The 24,330-nt window shown below is 43.9% G+C and overlaps 1 protein-coding gene across 2 annotated transcripts in view; it reads left to right on the forward strand.

Annotated features, from left to right (window-relative positions):
- The window catches only part of OPCML (opioid binding protein/cell adhesion molecule like), a 585,692-nt gene that overhangs the window by 58,099 nt on the left and 503,263 nt on the right, over positions 1 to 24,330 (forward strand). The window lies entirely within an intron of this gene.

Below are 24,330 nucleotides of genomic sequence, written 5' to 3' on the forward strand. Positions count from 1 at the left end.
AGGGCTGCAGTTTCTTGTCAACATCCCCAAATCCTAATGTCACGGCAAGGGGATGTTCCAGTCTGCTCTTAGAAACAACCAGATGTAGAGTGATATGAGACTGGCCCCAGACCCAGCTTTTTTTGTTGTCTTTTTTTAAAGAAAATTTTGCAGGACCAGCAGATGGCATAATGGTTACATCACTGGACTCCCATGTAGTCGACGATTCCAGTCCCAGACCCGGTGACTTAAAAAACTTATTCCGGGTGAGTGTGCATGCGAGCCCAAGATCCCAAGAGGAGAACATAGGAGAAGGGATTGTGACATGGCCATCCCCCTTGGGAGGTGTTTTCTCACATTCTGTCTCTCTGTATCTCTCTGTCTTTTTGGTGAGTACATGCATCCTATACCAAAAGTCTTTCTCAAAAAAAATTTTTTTAAATGAAATGTTTGCTATAGGGCATGTGTACTTGCCAGAGAAACAGAGAGAGAAATAGAGAGACAGAAAGTGAGAAATCACCCCCCAGGAAAATGGCCACACCATAATCCCTTCTCCATTCTCCTCTTGGGATCTTCAGCACGCATGCACATGTGTCTTATGTGAGTGTTAAGCTGCCAGGTCTGGGACTCAAACCACATTCAGCCATGTGGGAGTCCAGAGACGTAACCATTAAGCCATCTTCTGGTCCCCTGACCTGGCTTTGACTTTCCACGTACTAAGTCTAAATCCCTGAAATTGTCAGGGTTGGAAATCTGTCTCACAGGACACAGTGGAGGCAGAGGAATTACAGGGGGAGTGCAGTAGGAGATGAGATATGTCTATGTAAACAGAGGATTTCAAGTAGCAGTTCCTCATGTGTGTGGCACTCTTTCTCAGAAAGCATTGCTTGGAGCTAGCCAGGTGGCATGGTGTTTAAGAGACTGGATCCTACATGGCTGACTGTGCAGTCCCAGATCAGGTGGCTTGAAAAATGTACTGGGCATGTGTGTGCATGGCCAAAATCCTGAGTAGAATGGAGGGGAAGGGATTGTGGCATGGCCAACTCCCAGGGCAGGGGTGTAATTTATCACACTCTGCCGCCACCCCTGACTCCCTCCAGCAAGTACATGCACCCTATAGCGAAACATACATACATACACAAATAAATGAAAGCATTTCTTGTGACGCTAACCCTACCTTCTTCTTTTCATATCTCATTCCCTTTCTCTGCTAAGGAAGTGAAAAGTAATAGCACTCTATGATGAAATTTGGTACCATCATTTTTTTCTTCTGGATACTCCCAGAACAGGTGCCATCATCTTTGTGTATGCATTTACTTTTACTTATCTTACCTCGCTGGTAAGCGGCAGGCTTGGAGTCAGACAGGGTGGTGTGAAGCTCGTCGCTGTTCATGGTACTTGAGTAGGCCTCATGTGAGGGGTGAGTGCAAAAAAGACTGGAAAACTGCAGTTGGCATCCTCTCCAGTCTACGTTTCGTTCTTCCTCCTCAGAGCAAGGAGTAGGAAGAAGAAATGTGTAAGTAGATTTTGGAATGATAACATTTTAAGATGGAGGAGGGTCTTTGACCTAGTTTGGTTCAGCCCCTCCTTTTGCTGGTGAACCTGGGGCTCAAAGTTGTCCAGTGCCGCGAGCCCTTGTCTGTCCACCACTAGGCGGTGCTGTCTGTTGCGCTGCGCTGTCTGTTCCCCAAGCAGGGCAGGGTGGTATATTCTGGGATGCACATGTCGGCATGCAGGAAACAGTCTCATGAGCAGGCTGGAGAGTGACAGCAGGAAGGGTTTACAAAGGGCAGAGACAAAGGCATATGCTTTAAAGGCAACAGTGACAGACTGCATTTCCAAGACGCTGCAGTGACACCTCCCACCCACATGCTCTTCCGCCTGTTGACATCACCACTACTCCCCCAGCACAAGGAGGAGTCTGTATCCCCTTTTCTTGAACCTAGTTGGGCCTTACGATTTGCTCGAAACCAATAGAGTGTGACAGAAGTGGCACCCTGTGACCCAGGGGCTAGGTCAGAGACAGCAGTGTGCTTCAGCCAGGCTGTTGGGGCGGTCGTCTGGAGGAGCTACTTCCCAGGAAGAACTCTGGGCGCCCGGAGACCACCACCCTGGAGATGTCACGGGATAGCTAGTTTCTCCAGTCATCTGCCGAGGGGTCCGATGAGTGAATGAAGAAGCCGTCTTGCAAGTACAGGGCCCGTTGCTTTAGTTGCTCCCGGTCGTTTGGGTTTCCTCAGCTGAGGGCACGGGCATTGTGGGACAGACAAGCCGTCTCTGCCCTGTCCACTTCCTGAGCCACTGAGGTCACGCCTTGACAGCAGGTGTTTAGTTCCTAAGCTCGAGGTGACTTATTATTGCAGCATCTGATAAAACTGGGCAGGCAAACATGTTTATAATAAAAAGATAAGAATAGCAAATGCCTATAAATCATAAAAATAATTTTGAAGAGTCTTATTAGTATCGAAACAGCTATGTAAATTTTGGTAGCCCAAACAATGGAGTTCTCTGTGTTGCTCTGTCATCGCTAGTCTATTTCTGTCAGGAAAGGTGTTCAAGACCCAGGGTAACATGAACGAGAGCTAGTTGCAAAGAGGAACGTGTGCTGCAATTGTGTCTGTGTAAAGAAGGAACGGGAAACCATGTGTGAGTTTCTGTCTCTCGAGACGTACCTGTACTCAAGAGGTTTCTGGACAGAAACGAGGCAAAACCAGTTTTGAACTCCAGAGAGTAAGAATGAGGAGTCAGGACAGGTGAGTGAGGTGTGCCAAGGGTCGGTTTTTCATGTCGCCCTCTTCTGGGCTGTTTGACTTTCTACCATGAGTGTGTATTACCTGGAAACTAATACAATGATTTTAAGACAATGCACATTCTGTATACTAGCTGTCAGGAGAAAAAAAATCTCGCAAGTCCCAGTTGAAATGCTGTATTTTCAACTACAGCAGCAAGACAATGGAAAATAATTCCATATTTCTTCATATTTGAAGAAAGCCCTTTTATTCCTAACACCAGCTTCATTTTCCTGTATGGGAAATTGAAATTTTCCCATACAGGAAAATGAAGCTCAGTCGGACATGTCATGTGCACACTCATATAAAATTCGTTGTCATGCGAAGCAATAATGTTATTAGGGAATTCATTGTATTTTCTCTCTGTACCTCTTGACCCCCAACCAAAGCAGTATAAACAGCATGTTTAACCACAGGCAGAAATTAACTCAGTCACCCAAAGAGAATGCTAATTACGAGGATGGTTTTAGATGATTGAACACGCTGGTTCATTTCTAGTAGGTATCCATGTTGTGTTTTGCAGCCCGTCGACGTGCAGATCTTACCAGTGTCCTGTATTTAACATATCTCTTGCAAGTGGCATCCATAATGCTTTGGAGATAATGTCACAGTCCATTTAGGAAGAGCTCTGATGCCATGACTCACATGGTGAGACCTGGCATTTGGTGGCGGGGTGCATGTGTGGCTCATTGGCAAGCTAATTTATGTGGCAGCGGAACATGCTACCCAGGCGCATCCGATCTGGTGGACGCTGTCTGCTGCACATGGTGAGCGACATCGCCAGACGGCACAGTTTGGACTCGGCTCTGACACCTGTGCCCTTCGCCAGTGCTTCGTGAGCCACGGTGTCATGTAACTAAGCCTCTTTGCAAACGGTCTACTCTTGGAAGCCACGGTGTTCAAACTGGTGTGTCATGGATCCGGCAGCCATCTCTCAGTTCTGCAAAATGATGCCTTTGAGTATATCTACCTATATATATTAGTAGAAATGAATTTGTAACATTCCTTAGAATAACAATTAGTAGTAATAATTGTGATTATTTCTGCAGCATGTGTCAGAACCCCTTCATTGTAGCCACTATTTAAATTTTGCACACAACTAAGAGGATTGCTCTGAATTTGAAATCCGATAACAGTTTTCCTCTTGACACACCGCAACACTCTGCTTTCTAACTTATGATACCCTCTTTTTAAACCACAGCGAGCTGTAACCAAGAAATATCTTCACAGAATTCCCACTTTACATGTCTCCCCATAAATTGTATCTTATTTTCCAAGATCTAGTCAAATAAAGAAACCCCAGGCAATCTTCCTCACCCTTGGTATTTGTCTTCTCATATTATTTTCCTTGTTTCCTTGACAAGTTCTCTCTAAGGCAGCCAACAGACTTCTCACAGCCATAGACAAATGCCTCATTTTCTTTGACTCATGGAATTCAACATTTTTGAGGACCCACTTCTTCCTAATCTGCCTTTCCTGACACGGGTGGCACCTCCCAGTCTTATCCCCTTTTCAAGTAACCTCTGCCCCACCCTGTTAATGGGCTCTTCTCTTTACCCAAAAAGGTGAGCGCCCCCAAAGGACAGTCATCAGCCTTCTTATGTTTAGAAATTTTATTATTATCATTATTATTATTTTTAAATTTGCTATAGAGCAATCACCAGAGAGAAACAGGAAGATAGAAAGAGAAAGTGAGAGAGCAAACCTCCAGTTCTGTGACTCTAACCACGGTTGTCCATGTGGGAGTCCAGCACCTTAACTACCATGCTTCCTGCTCGCCCCAATCATCAGCCTTCTGATACCTATTTTTCTCTCATATGATAATTTCATCCTTTTCCTAGTGTGTGCATTTTCCCCAACTGGGTAACCCTAGCTTTAATCTCTTTTTAGAACTTTGGTTCTGTGGTTATATAATTTTTAAGAGGCCTTTCAGCTCTATAAATCTATGATCCTGTTATGTCTAACTGCTCAGTAGATATTCCTTTCGGATGTTCCACTGTCATCTCAAACTCACCATGCCTGAGTCTGAACACATTATGTTCCTTGCAAGAACACGTGAGGCATATTGAAAGGAGCAGAGACAAATCTGGAGTACGGTTGGTCCAGCACTCAGCGGTGGCTTTCCAATGTCCCCGTCCTGTGCACGTGGGTAACTTGCCAGACCGCCCTGATTCGCAATTTCCTCATCTGGAAGAATGATTTTTATCTTCAGGGGCTTATAAGGACTCAGTGAGCCCAAGCATGTAAATGTGGGAGGTAAATACTAGAAATACAGTTGGCACGCAGCACATGTGGGTTCCCATCCCCTGCCTTCCCCCATCTTCCTGACTCCTTATTTCTGTCGTTCCCATATTCATCCAGACTCAAACCTTCAACCCTTTCTGTGTAGAGACCCTCAACCTCAGTCAAACCATGCTGTGTAAGACCTTCTTCAAAATGCCATTTATGCCCGTTCTTTATTTTTATTCCACTAGAATCACCCAGCTGGGAGCTTCCTCCCTGCACAAGTGGAGTATTACAACAGCTCTCTGGTAGCTGTCTGTATCGGTCTTTGTCTGCAGGGCTAATTCAACTTCTGTGGTCTCTTTCAAGTATCTTCCTAATTCACCTGTCTGTGCTTTCCACACAGAATGACTAAATATGTGTGCCCAGCACAGTGCCTTGACTCTGAAGGATTATTTAATGTGATTGTTTTCTTTTCTTTATCTTATTTTAATTTTACTTGTTCTTTCATGACCAAGAGAGACAGAGACAGAGAGACAGACACCACCAACAGGGTTCCCACACCACCATCTGCCCCAAGCCTCAGCCGGCCTACATCATGGGCACATACGTACACAGGCTTAGTGTTCTAGAGAGGTCTCCATATGTGAGCCCAGGACTGTCTCCTGTGTGTGCAGCTGCATTACCACTGGGCCACTCTGTGACTCCAACTCTCCTTTGGTTTAAGAGATAAGTAGCCTCCACCATGTACAAAATATTTTTCCTAGGCAACTTGGTCTCTATTTTACTGCCACATTCACATGGCTCCCATAAAAAGAGTATATTCAGGGCCAGCAGGTGGCATGGTGGTTAAGGCACTGAAATCCCCTGTAGCCAACTGCAGTTTGAGCCCAGACCTGATAGCTTGAAACTCATGCTGGGCGTGTGTGTGTGTGTGTGTGTGTGTCTACTATCCCAGGAGGAGAACAGAGAAGAAGCGATTATGGTGTGGCCATTTCCTTTGACGGGTGATTTCTCACTTTCCCTTTCACTGTCTTTCTCAGGCAAGTGCTTGGTGCCCTGTGGCAAACACTTACAAATGAATGAATGAATGAATGGAGTGTATTCATTCTTTGCATGAGACACATGCAATCTGTTGCTGTACCTCTTTGTGCAGGTTCTTCCCCCTGGGGGGTACCTTCAAGCCTGACCATTTAGTATTCACAAGAACATGCGGTTGCCTCTGTGAACTCCTTCCCAACAATGGCAGCTGAAGCACTGTTCTTGTTCTTTCTATAAACACATTGTATATTTTTGGATCCATTCACTGGATGCTCAAATCCATGGATGCAAGAGCTTTTGCGTATTTCTCACTGCCTGAAAAGTCCTCATTCCATTTTCCTACTTGGAGAATTCCTTATTTCTCTGTGTTGAGCAAGATAAAACATTCTCTACCCTTGGAAACCTCTTTTGGTCTTTTCAACCCTGTTCTTGCATTCCTTTTCAAGCAGAGCTAAGCATTCCTCACGTTTTTCACACATCTCTTATGGTGCTTATTATAGCGTCATCACTTTCTCAGTCAGTTTTTTATGTGGCCTTCTAGCAAGCTGAATCTATATTCCTCATTCATCTTTATACACTTAACCCCAGTGGACTTCCTAACACTTAGAAAATGCTTCGTAAAGACTATACAAGTCTGTCATATGAGGTAAAGGGGTGGAGTGGGGGCAGTTAGTGAAGCATGATGGACAAGGGCTTGTGAATGAGGGTCAAGATTTCATAATAATATAGAAATACCAAGTATCCTTCCAGTGGGGTACAAAGATCACCCAAAATAAGAGATCATGGGACAAAAATGGAGGACTGGGAGTCAAGGCCACCCTCACCTGGCCATTCGCTGCCTTCCTGCCAAGTCCCTCTTCTGAAATCTGTACACCCATTTATTTCCATCCTGATAGGAATTTGTATATTACAAACAGCTGTTGTCTTAGATTAGGTTTTGTATTGCTTTTTGTTTTGTTTAAAAATGCTTTGTCCCCTGGGACCAGCAGATGGCGTAATGGTTACATTACTGGACTCCTACATAGTCAACTGCAGTTCGAGTCCCAAATTAGGAATCTTAAAACTCACGCCAGGTGCATGTGCATGCATGCCCCAAATCCTGAGGGGAGAATGGAGGAGAAGGGATTGCAGCATGGCCATCCCACCAGGGAAGGGGGCCTGTTTTCACTTTCTGTCTCTCTATCTCTCTCTGTCTCTTTGGTGAGCACACACGCCCTATAAAAAATGTATCTCTCTTAAAAAAATGTGTTGGTCCATATTTATGTACTGATAGGAAGGTTTATGAGGTTCTTTCTATTTTTTCACTCTTTGATCAAGTTGGCATTTTAAATACCCTTGCTAGGTTAGCAAATGCATGACTGTCTCTGGATATCACCGGTCATGCCTTTTTTCTTGCCTCCCTCTCCTGCCACAGTTGGGGATTTTCCTTGAAATGTCCCTGCAGCCTGAACACCAAGTGACTTCTGTCCCAGAAGAAAATAAACCAGAAGGAAGAGGAAAAAGTTGGGTTAGTCTCCTTAGCCCCTAACCACAGGGCTGGAATGCAATGACAGTGAAATGTACCAATTTATCTTATTTTACATAATTAGAGTTAGGGGCTATTGAACACAGAATGCAAATGTATGCTAAATATGCAAATCAGCCACATTTCCCGGATTCCAAGAAGGGGGAAATGTGGTAGCCTTCTGTTAGATGGCTCTCTCTTATCTGTGTGCACAACTTTTCAGCACTACAAATGCGAGCAGCCGCGCAGCCACAGTTGGGACTGCTAATTTGGAAACCCAGTTTAGGCTGATTTGAAAAGACAACATTTTTGCAATCACTGGTGTATCCTTTATGAGAAGGTTGGTCCTGCCATTTCTTGTTTTCTAAAAATAGCCTTTGCGTTCCTTTCTTCTTTTTCTTTTAAAATTTGAAAGCCCATCCAGTTCTTATATAAAGTCTGGGTCTGACATGACAGAGGACGTTCTCAGTGAGTGCCCCTAGCCCGGCTGTGAGGGCCCAGAGTTGCACCCTGGCCTGTCCTTGCCCACCTGCAGGGTGGGTTGGCAGCATTCTCTTCCTGAAGGGTCTCGCTCCTCCCCTCTTTCCTTCCTAGGGCTGTATCCCTAACCAACAGCTTGAACCTAGGCTCCAGTTTGGCCACTGTTTCCAGAAACCACACCTGTGACACACTTTCACTCCCTTCCCTGCCCTCTCACCCATTTTGGAACATGATCACTAGCTAGAGGTTTCATTCTCCCAAAGGTCACTATCCGTGAATCCAGTCACTTTCTTTCTTGCTCTTCATCTTAGTGGACGTGCAAATGGTGGCATTTCAGGCAGTCGGGACCCCGGAGTGGCGATGACTTCTTGTCTGAGCCCTTTCACACTGTGTCATGCAAAGAACTACAGGACCATAAGGTCGGACTTAAACTGCGCTGTGTTTAGTTGCCTGTGACACTCTGCTATTATTCTGGCCCAAAGTGGCAAGAGGCTGGGAATGGGTCCTGGGTTTAGGAGTGCTCCTTCAAGTTGGAGCCATGCAAAACTCCACTGCAGAGGCTGGGAGGAGCGACGGAGACTCCGGACGGAGATCCATTTCAAATTAGTATCTGGACTCAGTCAAGGAAATTATGTACAATTACTTGAAATTGGTATGCAATGTTATTATAAGGAGTAGAATAATATGACCATTCCACCAGTAATTTGGTTAGTAATTTGGTAGTAATCTCTAGTAATTACTGTAAATGCTAACCAGTTCATTTCCCAAATCACATTTCCTTTTGGGTGTTCACTTTATTTCGTACATCTTAATTGGCTTTTCTGTAAAATGTGCTAGCAATGTTTTACATTCCATGGTCTTACCTAGGGCTGAGAGTCAGGGACAGCAAGCCAGTGTCCTTAGTCCTGTTTCCAGCATCTGTGTAACTGATGCTTAATTCAAATCCATCCCCCTGTGTTTCCATTGTTGTCAAAATCAACTAAGACTTGTTTTTGAACATTGAATATTTTTGTGATATTATGATAGAAGAAAATATGATACCAAGTTAGTCGAAGATAAGGCGCATCAGCTTTGCAATCCAGAAGAGATTTATAGGAACAGACACACTTAGATTCTAAGGAGTTTAACAATAGTATTAATAGTCAAAGAGAATCTGTGTATGATTTATCTATATGACACATACATGTGCATTTGTAGGTTTTAATGATTTAATTTCATTTTTTTTTTCGGAGAGGTTTTTGCTATAGGGCACATGTGCTCATCAGAAAGGCAGAGAGAGACAGAAAGCGAGAAATCACCCCTGCTCCCCCTAGGGGAATGACCATGCCACAATCCCTTCTTTTCCAGTCTCCTCTCAGGATCTTGGGCACACACACATGCCCAGCATGAATTTAAGCCATCGGGCCTGGGATTCAAACTGTAGTCGACTACATGGGAGTCCAGTGACATAGCTATTACCCCAACTGCTGGTCCCTATTTAATTTCATATTCTGAGTGACTTTACAAATTGATTAGAAAAAGCACAAGGAGCTGGAAGAAAGAAGTTAGAAAGTACTAAAAAAACCCAAAAAACAAAAAACCATGGGGTCAGCAGGTGGCATCATGGTTAAGGTGCTGGACTCTTGACGATGGTTCAAGTCCTGGGCTTGGTGACTTACTTTCTCTCTCTCTCTCACTCTCACTCTTGCTCTCTCTTTCTCACTTTCCCTATCTCTCTCTGAGGAGCACATGTGCCCTATAGCACATTAAAAATAATAATAAATAAAATAATTCTTTAAAAACTGAAAGAATACATTCAATGACATAAACGATCAATAAAAGTTTGGATAGAGGTAGGGTAGGGTCAATCTAGGAACGAGGCTGGAGTTCAATGCTCCAGGTTGGGGAGGAGTTCGTTCTGTAGAGAAGGAAGTGTCATTGGTATGTCTGAAATCTCACTCTCTTTCTTTGAACTGAGACTTAGAATATGCCAAGTGCCCTTGTCACCATGAAGAAAGCACAAAGGGACACTGCATATCTTTTTTGTCTTAGTTTTCCCCAAATGGTTCGTGTATGAACTAGCCTCTTAGAACGTGTCCCACTATTATTACAAAGACAAATAGAAGAAAGTCTATTTCTTCGTTCTGGTCTTACAGTTAATTTATTACGTTCCTTCTGAGGCTAGCTGTGACCTGGTAGTTACTTTAGAGTTCCACGGCATGAGAGTTTTAGTAGTTGCTCTGTATAACTTTGCACTGACGTGGCTGTTCTCACCCATCATATTTTTATCACGGGTATGTCACTCTGGAAGGAGGAGCTCACTTTCCCAGTATCTTTCCCACTTTAATTCTTGCAAAATGTAATTTTGGTTCAGGGGCCGCTACTAATAACTTGTACAGTCCGAATTCTATTTTAAGTCTTCCTTCCTACTAATACCCCACCTTGTTGAAACACACAGAAGTTTGGGCAGTCTTTGCCTACTTTTTATCTGTTGATTCTTGAGAAGCTATGGGGTAGAGAAGTTCGCTGTGGCTTTGATCCTGCATTCATTCACCCCTGCCTCTTTGTCCTCGGCCCCAGGGCTTTGAAGTGTTGGAGAGCCTTTCCTTTCTTCCACTTGGAATGTTTGCTGTCTTACAGAACATACAGTCTTTTGTAATCTTTCTTCCCTAGGTGCCTGGTACAATGCCTGTCATACTACAGATGCTGTAAATGTCAGAAAACAAAACCAGCAATTTCCATTTGGCTTTGTTTTAGACTTTGGGCTCCATGGAGAATAGCTTCCTTCTCTTAATTTCATTTATACAAAGCTCCTACCACAGAGCCCTGTGAAGTGGGGTGTGTGAACAATGTTATTCTAATACCTCTTGTCACCCGTATTAACCAGCAACTTCAGCCTCATGCGTGGGCCACTCCATTCACCTTGGAGCTATGGATGAGTCCACTTTTTACCCAGAGTATCCAAAATGGAGTGTGAAGCACTTAATGTGCAGACCCTTGAATTCTGATCATGCTGTGTGCTGCACTCATTACGGTTGCTGCAGAGAGAGCTCGGACGTCCAGGTCTGAAAGTGATGGTCAGCCTCTCCGATGGCATCTTAGTCAGGGTTCTCCATAGAGACAGGGCCGGTAGGAGAGCTTGCCACCCAGTTAGACAGACAGATAAAATAGTTATCTATCCATATTATTCGTATATGTATACACAGAGAAAGATTTATTGGTTCTGTTTGTCTATATATGTGTCTGTACACATGATACACATTGACATATATATACACACATATACACACATATATTTATATATATATAGAAAGAGAAAGAGAGAATGATTTATTATAAGAAATTAACTCAGGGGTTAGAAAATGGCATGATGGTTCAGGTTCTGGATTCGCACATGGCCAACCAGGGTTTGAGTGTCAGACCTGGTGGCTTGAAAATTACGCCAGGCACATGTGTATGTGTCCCCAATCCCAAGAGGACAATCAGTGGAGGAGAAGGGATTGTGAAGTGCCTAACCCTTCTGGAGGGGTGATTTCTTACTTTCCCTTTCTCTGTCTCCGGTGAGCACACATGCCCCATTGTAACAATCTTAAAAAAGAAAAGGAAAAGCAAGACATTGACTCATATGCTCATGGAGATGGGGAAGTCCCAAGCTCTGCAGTTGGCAAGGTGGAAACACAGGTGAGCCAGTGGGGTGGCATGACTCTCTGTCCCAGTCCCCAGGCAGAGGAAGTCCTGCCTCCCAGTGGGAAGACCATCAGAGAGAGCATTCTCCCTTACTCAGCCATGTCTTCTATTCGGGCCCTCGGCTCACTAGGGAGGCCCACCCACTTCAGAGTGGATGCCAGCATTACTCCGTCTGCCCAATCAAACATGAACCTCGTCCAACGACACCCTCATAGCTGATGCTTAGCCAAATAGCTGGGCACTCCATGGCCCAGTTAAAGAGACACATAAAATTAATCATCGCACAGCTATCATCAGAGAATTCCCTCCAGCCAATAAAAGCCACTCTGCCCAACCATGCCAAAGTGTACGTCATCGTTCATGTTTGTCAGAGGAAGAGAAGTAAACAATTAGAAGCATCTGGGTGATGGTCCCTGACAGGTGTCTGCTCGGAGTAGTAACTGACTTTGCTGTAGTCACCAGTGCTTAAATTTTCAAATGTTTTATGAAAGCTGCTTTGCATGACCTCAGCTTTGAGGCAAGGTTGAAAGTGAGGTCTGAGACTGGGCAGAGTGCCGGCAATGATCCAGGCAGGTTTGCCCTGGGTCTAGCCAAACTTCACACAGGGCTTGAGATTTCCAGCTGGGAGGTGCTCTGAAGGGCCACTACGACCTCCAGGTTCTGACCTTTAGTAATTCACATCAGGATCAGCAGATGGTGTAATGGTTGCATCACTGGACTCTCATGTACCACTGGACTCTACTGTGGTTCAAGTCCCTGACCAGCAGCTTGAAACTCACCCTGGGTGCATATGCATGCCCAAAATCCTGAGAGGAGGATGGGGGAGAAGAGATTGTGGTGTGGCCATCCCCCCAGGAGATGATTTCTCACTTTCTGTCTTTCTATCTCTGGCAAGTGCACATGCCCTATAGCAAAAATCTCTCTTAAAAACAAAAAAGATCCCATCACATCTGTTAAGACCCTTAGAACAGGTCCATGGAGTTAGTGGGGCAAACACTGTTGCACCTTTCCACACATGAAGAACACAGAACTGAGAAGTGAAACGAACTCCTGAGATTTACATTATTCACCGACAGTGAGGCTGTGGCCATCCTGCAGAGAGCCTGGTGCTGCACCGCTAAGTTCCTTACTTGATACCATGATTTAATTCTTTTTGTTTTAAAATTTGCTAGTGGGGCTGGGGGTTGGGGCAGGGTGAGAAAATGGGAGATGGTCATGCCGCAATCCCTTCTCCACATCTTACTCCTTTCAGGATTTTGGCAGCATGCACATATGTGCCTAGCATGTTTTTCAAGCTCTCAGGTCCGGGACTTGAGCCATGCTGTCAGTCATGTGGGATCCAGCTGCCTTAACCACTATGCCACTGGCTGGCACATGATTTAATTCTTTATTAACTTAGGGCCCCGTGTTTTCCCTTACCTTTGTTCAAGTGAATATTGCTCCACCGTTTAAGAAATCCACCTTTACAATGAAGGCTGTCTGTTAGAAGAGGTTTTTCCTGTTCTTTCTTTTTCTCTTCTTTGAAGCTGGCCAGCTTAGTTCCATCAATGACGGCCATCAAAAATGCTGACCATGAATTTCAGAACTGAACGGTTCAAACCTTCTCGGCAGGTGGACAGCCGGATCTCACATGCTGCGTGTTCGTCTCTGCGGAACGTGGCGGCTGCTTCTCACTTTGCGGGGCATCTATCACTCTTAAAAAGCTACTGCTGCCTCCTGGCATGCTGGGAAGTGATTGGGCAGCTTAACCAGCTTTCCCTTGAGTAAGATGCTCACAATTCCCAGGCAGAGCTCCTGCTTCCTTTCCCCCACAAGGGCAACCGCGATCAGCACGTTTCCTTATTTAAAAATCACTCCCTGGAGGAAATTAAAGCATCTTCTTGTTCTGCTTCCTTTACCAGTCTGTGGTCTGGAACCGCCCCAGCCCTACCTGTCTTGAAAAGCAAAAACCACATCCCTTACCCCAAAGACCCAGACGGGTGGTATCCAGGCCCTCCTCTGTTGAAGCTTGGGCACCCTGATTTCTTGGAACACCCCAGCATAGTTACTCTTTTTTTAATCTTCAATCTCCACATTCCATTCTGAGCAGGGCAAGATAAAACTGGGGCAGGAGCTCATTCCTGGCCTTTCCAAACACCCTACCGTCGGCACATTTATATTAGATATTGATTTCTGTTTAATAGAATAAGCCAGGAAAAATCACACTCTTTGTTGGCGTTCAAAGGATAAACCATAAAAGCCATTAAGAAGTACTGTAAGCATGAAGATGATTAATGGGACTTGAGGTGCCGTCCACCGACTATTTCCAGATAATGTCTTTGAGAGATTCCATAGCTTCTGGCTGCAGTTCAGAGCTATTTATTTGCAAGGTGAAATTCTGAGTAATGATGGTTCCGCATAGCCCTGACTGACAGTGTTAAAGAGACAGGACAGGATGGCCCTGAACTCAGATCTTGAAGAGTTTACTCTGATAGGTTGCTAGGGAACTTCAGAGGTCATGGTGTTCACCCTTAAAATGCCCCTCCCTCCTTGAGCCCTGCACCTCCTCCCCTTTGTGGAAGACTATCGATTCCTGACTTCTTGAAAACAGCTTGAGTTTTTTCCTTCCTTGCATTGGGCTTACATGGACTTGGGCCACAGTGACATCCTGAGAACAGACCCCTACCAGGACTTGAAAGGTGGCAGTTTGCGTTTTTGTGATTTGGCAGAATTTTTTTCAGAGTGCTTCAGACTCTCCATCATTTCTCAAGTTTTACTTGTTAAAAATCTCAGTTGTGTTTTTAGCTGTAAATCCCAACAATTATTTGTTGACACCTGGCCTGTGGTAACACAGTCCGTACGCCAGTACGGTTTTGGTGCTTTGAAGTCTAACCCAAACCCTCCAACAAAATAACCAGAAGAGTCTAGACTGTCACTCATGATACCTGACGACTCCCTGCCACCCAGATCAGTATCTGCCATAGAGGACATCTTCAACTGATGTTAGATTATGGGGCCGGCAGGTGGCGTAGTGGTTGAGGGTGCTGGACTCTCACATAGTCGACAGCGGTTCGAGTCCTGGACCTGGTGGCTTGCTTTCTCTCTCTCCCCCTCCTCCTCTGGTTCAATTAAAAATAAATGACGTTAAATAAAATAATTCTCTTTTAAACTTTATTCATTTTAAATTTGACTGAAGAGGGACAGAGTGAGAGAAAGAGAAAAGAAGAGAGAGAAGTGAGAAAGCATGCTGCCATGTGGGAGTCCAGTGCACCTAGCTACATGCAGGCCCCTAAATAAAATAATTTTAATAAAAAACAATGTTAGATTAGTAAATAAATGGATGGATGGATGGGTGGATGGATGGAAGCTGCCATTACTTGATTACTTGTAATATTGCATATCACAGGTCATATGTCGGTGATTCCTCTGTCAAATTCCAAGTTTGACATTATTCCCATTCCTATGGCCTAGAAACTAAGGCTCAGAAGTGGCTTGACGAAGATAACAGAGACAGGGTTTATCTGCGAGACAATTTCATGTCTCAGTCCAGCAAAGCGGGAGACAGGCTCAACAGTCCACCCCTTCATAGTATAGCATGGGTCCACTGCACTTTGTAATTTATAGAAAGCAAGAAATTATTCATTTTTGCAAAAATGGAAAGTTTCATGGATTTCAAAGTGTATATCTCCTTGCTTTGGATATATTCAGATATAATACTTGGCATGCTTAAAAGCTTATATAGATTATATTCCAGATGATCTTAAAACTTCATTAGGATCAAGACTGCTTCTTAAATATTTACTTATGCTGCTACTTATCCTAAGTCATTTCTGGAAGTTGGTGAGAGGGGAGTTTAGCAGTGTGTTGAATAATACAGGCCTTTTTAGTTGTGTTAAGAGTTGAACCCATATTCTTCCATCTTTTGAGTCTTGGATTTTCCACCTAATCCTGCTCTCTGGAGCTCTCACACAAGTATCTCACCTGAAAACAGATGGGCAAACCAGTTTTTGGTACCCATTCACGTAAGAGCTTCCTTTATCCTGTTTTCTCCAGACCCCTGTTGCCTTACCGAGCCTGTCCGTTGGTGATCTTAGCTGTCTGCTCTTGTCAATGGGGACAGCTTTGTTTCCATATAAGATTCAGACACAAGATCAGGAAAGGACTTTTTCTAAGAATGAGCCCACAGTCATCTTGAGAGCATTCCAAGCTTGGGGGCTGAAGGACACATTTTCCAAGAAGATAGCATATTCTTTAGGGAAATGGAAGGAAAGAGACGTTGTTCCTTAGTTTTACTTTTGGATCATTTCACCAATTATTTTCTCTCCACACTGCTGCAGGTTTCTTCAAAGTAATCAGCAATGTTTTCCTGACAGCCAGGATCTAGATAGATTTTCTATCAACTGAGCCCGGCTCTGATAGTTTATCACTGAAAATAATAATGATAATAATAATAATAGAGAAAATGCACACCCCAGTGGTGATTGACAAAATGTCATGAGGAGAAAAGAAGGATATAATTGATTGCAGTCATTAAATATAGACAGAGACTCAGGAGGGGGGCTCTACCCTGAAAGAACATATCCCTCTTTTAATGGAGAGTAACAGGAAACTTAACCCTGGGCTGGTGTAAAAGTAGGCACCTGATCCAGTGTGACAGGGTAATTATTTATTTCTTCAGCTACTGATTTTTAAAACACTACAGGGCCAAGGAAGATAGGTAAATGTGTTATATTTGAGCAGCATTTTATATTTGTAAGCAAATATACAAGACTAGGTCACTAAGGCTTTTATTGCATCTTAATCCCTCTGTCACCCTCTCCTCTTATTTTCACATGTTTTTATTTACTTTACTCCCTTTATTTTTATGCATTTTTGGTTATCTTTCAATGGTAACCTTTTAGTGAAAAAATGTTTGTATACTTATTTCTTTCATGAGAAAGACAGAGAAGGAGAGAGAGACCTAAGGAGAGACATAGGCGTCCCCAACAGGGTTTTCATGCTGTCCTCCACTCCCAGCCTCTCCCAGCCTGGCTCACAGGCAAGTGTGTGTCCCTGGAGTACTCAGGAAGGTGCCTTTATACAAACCCAGGACCCCCACCCCCCATTTGGGTGCAGTTGGGTTCCTGCTGTGCCACTGCATGGCCTTCAATGTTCTGGTTTTTTGTTTGTTTGTTTTTTTTTTTTTTACATAATATTATTACTTTTCCTTTAATTTTTTTTCTTTTTTTGGTCAGCAACTGCTCACCCCAGTGTTCAAGTTAATGTTTATCTTTTTTCCTTATTCAGCCTACATTGGTTTCCTTCATGTGTGCTGTATTCCCCTTCATTCCTCTTCCGTTTTATCCTGTTCCCTTTACCAAGGTCTTGCTAGCCCATCCCTTTCCTTCCTGAGCCCACACTTTTCTATCACCGAGCAGGTGAGGGGCATGCCTTTGTGTGATGGCGGGATGATTTTCATCCCAAGGAGCAGGTGTGGATTTGTAATCTCTACTGCTCTCTCTGAGGAGGAGGGCAGGAAGGAGCAGGAGGCGGTCACGGGGCATGACTGCAACATCTGCAGGTCTCCTTGGACTTAGAAACTAAAATGGTTTGCTTGAAGGAAAACTTATCTTCTATCTTGGTTCTAGACTCATCATCAAAAACAGTATTTAAATCTACCAGGATGCTTAATTTTAATTGGAATGTACTGAAACATTGATCAGAAAGAGAAGGTGGTAAGTAGAATTACAAAGTGGTTGAAATGAAATTTTCATGAAACCTAAATTCAGCCCAGCTTGTAAAATAATCATGGTAATCTTATTGACTGCCTTTTAATGACCACTCCTGGAAAAAGAAGTGAGTTTTTAGTTTTGCCATAAGGTGCATGCACTTGCCTGAGAGAGACAGAGAGAGGGAAAGTGAGGAATCAGCCCCCAGAGGGGATGGCCACGACAAAATCCCTTCACCTCCATTCTGCTCTTGGGATTTTGGGCATGCTTGCACTCATACCCAGCATAATTTTTCAAGCCGCTGGGCCTGGAATTCAAACCATTGTGGGCCATGTGGGAGTCTGGTGCCTTAACCACCACGCTACCTGCTGTCCCCCTTTCCTGAGGGGATAAGAGCCCCAGCATAATGGGTGGCCTCGGTCTTTATAAGACATTGAGGCAAAGGGTTGGAAAGCAGATCCCTCTACAGCTTGGGGCTTGGTTTGATGGCGATGGCAGAACTTGCACTCCCTGGCATTACCTCACACAGATATCTTTTTTGTGTGTGATGAGAGCACTTAGATTCTCTTCTTGGCAATTTTCAAGAATACACTAACTACAATCACCATGTTGACAATAGAGCTCTTGCACTTATTCTTACTATCTGGAACTTTGCATCCTAAGACAAACATCTCCCCTAACTCCTTGTAACCTCCTTTCTACTCTCTAGTTCTAGGAGTTCCACATTTTTAGATGCCACATTGAGTGAGCTCATGTGGCATTTTTCTCTCTGTGTCTAGCTTATTTCACTTAATAGAATGTCTTCCAGGTTTGCTGTGTTGTTACTAATTATGAGATTTCCTCCCCTTTTTAAGGCTGAATAGTATTCCACTGTATTTTCTCTGTCCATTCATCTGTTGATGGACACTCAGGATTCTGCATTGCTGCTGTTACAAATAGGGTTGTACTGAACACAGGAGTGCAGAGATCTCTTTGACATACTGATTTCACATAACCCCTATTTTATGTGGGATTTATGGGTCATATGGTAGCTTGGTTTTTAGTTTGTTTGAGCATCTCCATAGTGTTTTCCATCATGGCTGTAGTAATGTGCATTCCCACCACTAGTGTGCAAAAGTCCTTTTTTCCACATCCTCACCGACACGTTATCTTTTAACTTTTTGATAATAGCCATTCTGACATGGGAGTAAATAACAGGGCTTACTGGCTTAGTTTTATTGTCCTGAAGCAATGTGGCAGTATTGAGGAATAATCTCACATTCACTGGGAAAAGCTCTCGGACTAGTGTTCAATCTCTGGCCTTATTAGTTCTCTTTGACCAAGTTCCTTAAATTCTCCTGACGTCAGCTCGCTCACCTTCGAGACAGTGACTATATATAGTTGCTGAGATGGCCTGTGGAGTGTAGCAGGTAGACTTGAGGCTTACAGGACCGAGGAGACCGTGAACGTTCGTATTGATCCTCACCCACGTAAAATGCAGCAATTGCGATTCCTGCACTAATTTAAGTGTATACTGTTGGATTGTTTTCCTCAAACATGTATCATTATTTTCTGTCACACTTTGTAAATGAACATATGAGGCAGGAGAAGTACATCTGTGGTCAGACCTGCCCGTGCAGCCGACCATATTTCTGCATCTCGAAGCAATCAGCTGCCCATATGCATCGAGGCCCTCTTTATGCAAAGCAGGCTTGGGACACACGGGAGAGGCACACAATTAACTAAAACAGTTCTGTCCTTAAAAATTCAGTTACGGAAATGACAGTCACACTCTCGTTAGCAATATAAGGCAGGAGATCAGATGCTGCTGTGGAATTTCTCCTCCAATCACGCACCACAGTTTTGCGGTCAGTCATGGACTATGCATCTGACAGTGATCTCCCAAGATTGTAGTGGGGCTGAACAGTTCCTGCTGCCTAGTAATGTCACATCATAGTGCAACGCGGGCTCATTTGTTTTCTTGTTTTTATTTATTTGTTTATTTAGAGGTTTTTTTTAACTATAGGGCGCGTGCGCTCACCAGAAAGACAGAGAGAGACAGAGAGACAGTGAGAAATCACCCCCCAGGGGGGATGGTCACGCCACAATCCCTTCTCCTCCATTCTCCTCTCAGGATCTTGGACATGCACGCACACATGCCTGGCATGAGTTTTAAGCCACCGGGTCCGGAATGCGAACTGCGATCGACTACGTGGGAGTCCAGCAACATAGCCATTATGCTAACTGATGGTCCCTTATTTATTTATTTTTGAGAGAGTTTTTTTTTTTGCTAAGTCCCTTCTCTGTTCTCCGGAGAGACAGGAAGTGAAAAATCATCCCCCAGAGGTATGGCCATGCCACAGTCCCTTCTCTGTTCTCCTCTTGGGATCTTAGACATGCACATATATGTACCGGGCATGAGTTTTAAGCTGCTGGGTCCAGGACTCGAACGGCCATTGACTACGTAGGAGTCCAGTGACATAACTATTACGCCATCACGCTGGTCTGAATAACCCTACCACACTGCCAGTCATTAAAAGTATAGTACATACAACTATGTATAGTCCATAATACTTGATAATAGCGTCAAGTGTTCTGTTACTGGCTTATGTATTACAGTGCTCTACATTTTACCATTGTTGTAAAGTGTACTCCTACTTAGAAAACAAATGTTTACCTAGTCTCTTGGTTGTATTGTTTTCTCATGTGCTTCATTTCGTCTCATGTGATTTTGCTCATGATGGCCTTGCCAGTGGGACAAAAGTGGAGGTGGGAGACAGCGATATGGCTAATCCTGACCTTGCGTAGGCCTAGGCCAATGTGTGTGTTTGGGTCTTCATTTTTAATAAAAAAAAGGTTTTAAAAGTAAAACTGTTAAAAAGTTTTTAAAATGTTGGGGCTAGCCGATAGTGTGGTGCTTGAAGTGCTGGATCCCATGTGGCTGCTGTACAGTTTGTGTTCCAGACCTGGTGGTTTGAAAAACATGCTGGGCACTTGAGCATGTATGCCCAAAGTCACAGGAGGAGAATGGAGGAGAAGGACTTGCGCCACGCCATCCTCCCTGGTAGTGGTGGTCGTGGCGGAGTGGTGATTCCTCACTTTCCCTCTCTCTCCCTCTCTCTGAAGATGTCCCTCTCTCTTTTCAATAAAAGTAGGTACCCTACGGAAAAAACTAAAAATATTTTTAAAAGTTTTTAATTAAAAAAATGTTAAATGTCAAAAATAAAAGAAAGTTTATAAAATAAGGATATAGGGGCCAGCAGGTGGTGTGGTGGTTAAGGTGCTGGCTCCCACATGATTGACCATGGTTCGAGTCCCACACCTGGCAGCTAGCTTTCTCACTTTCCCTCTCTCTCTCTTTCTCTGGTGAGTGTGTATGTCCTGTAGCAAATTTAAAAATGATGGGACCAGCAGTTGGCGTAATGGCTATGTTGCTGGGCTCCCATGTAGTCGACCATGGTTTGAGTCCCAGACCCGGTGGCTTAAACTCATGCCGGGCGCTTGTGCGTGCGTGTGTGCCCAAGATCCCAAGAGGAGAATGGAGGAGAAGGGATTGCGGTGTGGCCATCCCCCGTGGGGGATGATTTCTCGCTTTCTTTCTCTCTGTCTGTCTCTGTCTGTCTGGCAAGCGCATGCACCCTATAGCAAAACCTCTCTAAAAAAAAATTATAATTAAAATTAAATAAATAATTATTTAAAAATAGTGAAATTAAAGATGTAAAAAACATATTTTTGGACAACTGGATAATAGCTTTTTAGCAAAGTGTGATTACAAAAAATATTTTCAGCTAAGTGTTATTACAAAAAATAAAAACGTTAAAAAATTAAAAATTTTACATAAAGTAAAAGTTTGCATAAAATAATGTTAACTTCTTATTAAAGACAACTATTTTTTAAATAAATCGAGCATAGCATGGTCCAGCACTGATGCAGTCTGCAGTGGTGTAAATGATGCCCACATGACGTGAAAACCTATTGTCACCAGCAGCAGCATCTGGCCAGATGGCCCTGGTCAGGCTGTGTGGAGGGGGCCATCACAGCTTCTCCTTTCTCTTCCCTGGGTTTCTGAGCCCCAGTCCTGGAGGAGAAGCGGGCCCTTACAGCATCTTCTCTAACAGAAAGTCAGCACAAGAACTTTTTTTCCATGGGCGAGAATAAAATCTTAGACTGTGCTTCACACCTCACGGGACTATACCCTCTCACGCTGTGTGAGACAAAGGAAACAAAGTTTATTCCAGTTATTTGGAAGGTGTGTAACTGATGCCGGGCGTGTGTGCGTTCATGCCCAAGATCCCAAGAGGAGAATGGAGAAGGGATTATGGTGTGGCCATCTCCCCTGAGGGATGATTTCTTACTTTCTGTCTCTGTGTCTGTCTCTGTTTTGCTGGTGAGCACACGTGTCCTACAGGAAAAAAAAATCTCTAAAAAAAAAAAAATAGAAAATGGAAGGTGTGTTACTGGTAGGCAGGGCAGGAAAGGAATTTACCTGTGTGTAACTGGTAGGCAGGGCAGGAAAGGAATTTACCTAAGACTGCCTATACCTTCAAGCCGATGCTATTAGGTAGTTGGAAAAGTCATGATATTTGTTTCTTTTCTTTTTTTTGAGAGAGATTTTTGTATTTGTTTCTTTTCTTTTTTTGAGAGAGATTTTTGTTATAGGGTGCATGCACTCTCTGGAGTGAGAGAGACAGAGAGAGACAGAAAAGCAAGAAATCATCCCGCCAGGGGGAGGAGGCAACTCCACAAACCCTTCTTCTCCATTCTCCTCTCAGGATTTTGGACACGCACACACACACGCACCTGGTGTGAGTTTAAACCACTGGGTCCGAGACTCAAACTGTGGTCAACTATGTGGGAGTCTGACAACATAACCATTATGCCACCTACTGGCCCCTGTCTTTTATTTATTTATTTTTTAATGGTTTTCTATGTGAAAATGCATCATGATGATATCCAGGTGACCTAATATTTAGGGTTCAGACCATCTGATATTCACATTGTCTTCTTTTACTAAATTTTATGGATTCCATGACCCCAAGCATATACGACATAAGTGTGTATGTGTGTGTATGTGTGTGTATGCGTGTGTCTGTGTGTGTGTATAGCTATATTTTTTTCCCAATATTACAGTCACAGTGAAAATATCTCACAGCCTGAAAATGCCTTTCCCTCCACTACTTTTATTCTTGGCTTCCTCGCCTTACTGTGAGAAATTGACAAGACAGCAGCTGGTGCCTCAGTTTCTCCCTTTGGGAAACAGAAAATAAGAGTTAATGCCCCCCTACTTCCCACCAGTATGGGGAGGCTTAATAAATTAATGCTAGCAAAGCACTTTGCTCTCTGACAGTCACGAAGGAGTATCAAAGTACCCCTGGACTTATTATTATAAGTAAGATTGGCCTAGGTGTGGAGCTCCAACAGCACTCCTTGTCCATTTTACACATGCAGATCGGTGCCATTTTCCATGGTCCCTTCACTTTGCCGGCCAGCAGCCTGCTCATTAACCTAGGTAATAACGCCATTTTGCACTTCCCCACTGCGTTTCATTTGGAGAACAAGGAATGCCTTGCTGGACCATTAAATCAAGCACCCTTACACACAGGTAAGGTGCTGCGAGGACCATTACGCTTTGCAGGGGCGTGGGCAGAGCCATCGGAGGAAGGGGACACTGGGGCAGGAAGTCGATCTTATCCCTCAACCAGCGCCCCTCCCTGGGTTTCCAATCCTGCCCCAGAAATGAATATCCTTTCAGCTCTGTGGGTCTCCCCATCCTCCCTTTCTGAAAGCCCAGTCTAAAATGTTAGAAAATTGCAGTGGATTCACTGGCGTGCTCTATTTTCAGCTTCTTCCATAAAGAAATCAATTAAATGTGTCTGACAGTCTACTTTTCCTGAAGCTCTGCTGGCAGAGGGTTTAACTTTATATCATCTTCCACAGCCCCAAAACAAAACAACCATTTTATTTCATCCTCAATGAAAGTAACTTCTATTTATCTTGGTGAAGCTCCCATGCTAGCTAAGCCACCGTCACCGGTAGGATTGGCTTTGTTCTCCGCACCTTTGGCTGTGCATCTTCGTGCCTGAGACTCTGAGTCGGTGACAGAGGAAGCATCTTGTCATTTTAATGAATTGAGTTCTCTTCCAGCTCTGCTCTCCCCAGCAGTCCATTTCCATAACCATCAAGATGTCAGATGCAAAATAAAACCAGTTGCAACATGGCACTGTGCAAAAGCGATTCAGGTTATTATTGAATTATGTGGCTGGGAAGACTCTGAGAGATCACTTTGCTCATCTCTAACTTCTTCAGATGTCTCTCTAATTGAACCGAAATGATCACCGATTACAACAGAGCTATTAAACCACAAAGGACCTCAACAAGTGGAAGTACAGGGGATGTGTCAGGTGATGCCTCAACACCATATCTAAGCCTGGATTCATTTCTCTCAGCACCCAGCTTTCGGCTGCTACTCACACCTCCAGAAGCTGATCAGTGAATGCAAATGAGCAGTAGCAAATACAAAATGACAGACAAAGGATTCGAAATAGAAATGCATAGACTCAGCTTCAGAACTGTGTGGCCTGAAAAAACTTATTTAAAGTCTCTGAACCTTGTCTCCCTTGTTTCTGAGCTCAGAGTAATGGCATCGAGCTTGACTCCATACACTTGATCATTTCCATGTGGAAATGATAGCTCATAAGATGCCATTGAAAGTCCTTTCTGTATTCCAAGTTGTCACGCACATATTCATCGTAGTGAATTCTTTATTCGTCAAAATTGGTGTAACTACAAAGGGATACCTGCAGGGACAGAGCATCAGGCACCCACAACGCAAAACAGCCTAAGAATGTTCAAAGTTAGTATTGTCCCTCGTCTAGTAGAATGACTCCCTTCTCTTGGTACAGTTTGAACTGAAAAAGTCAAACACTGGCAAGAGAAGCAGCGAGCCCTCTACATGACCCTGGGGAGCCTTCCCTGGGCGCAG

Source organism: Tupaia chinensis, unplaced genomic scaffold (assembly GCF_000334495.1).
Source record: "Tupaia chinensis unplaced genomic scaffold, TupChi_1.0 Scaffold000292_1, whole genome shotgun sequence".
In the NCBI taxonomy this organism is placed as follows: domain Eukaryota; kingdom Metazoa; phylum Chordata; class Mammalia; order Scandentia; family Tupaiidae; genus Tupaia; species Tupaia belangeri.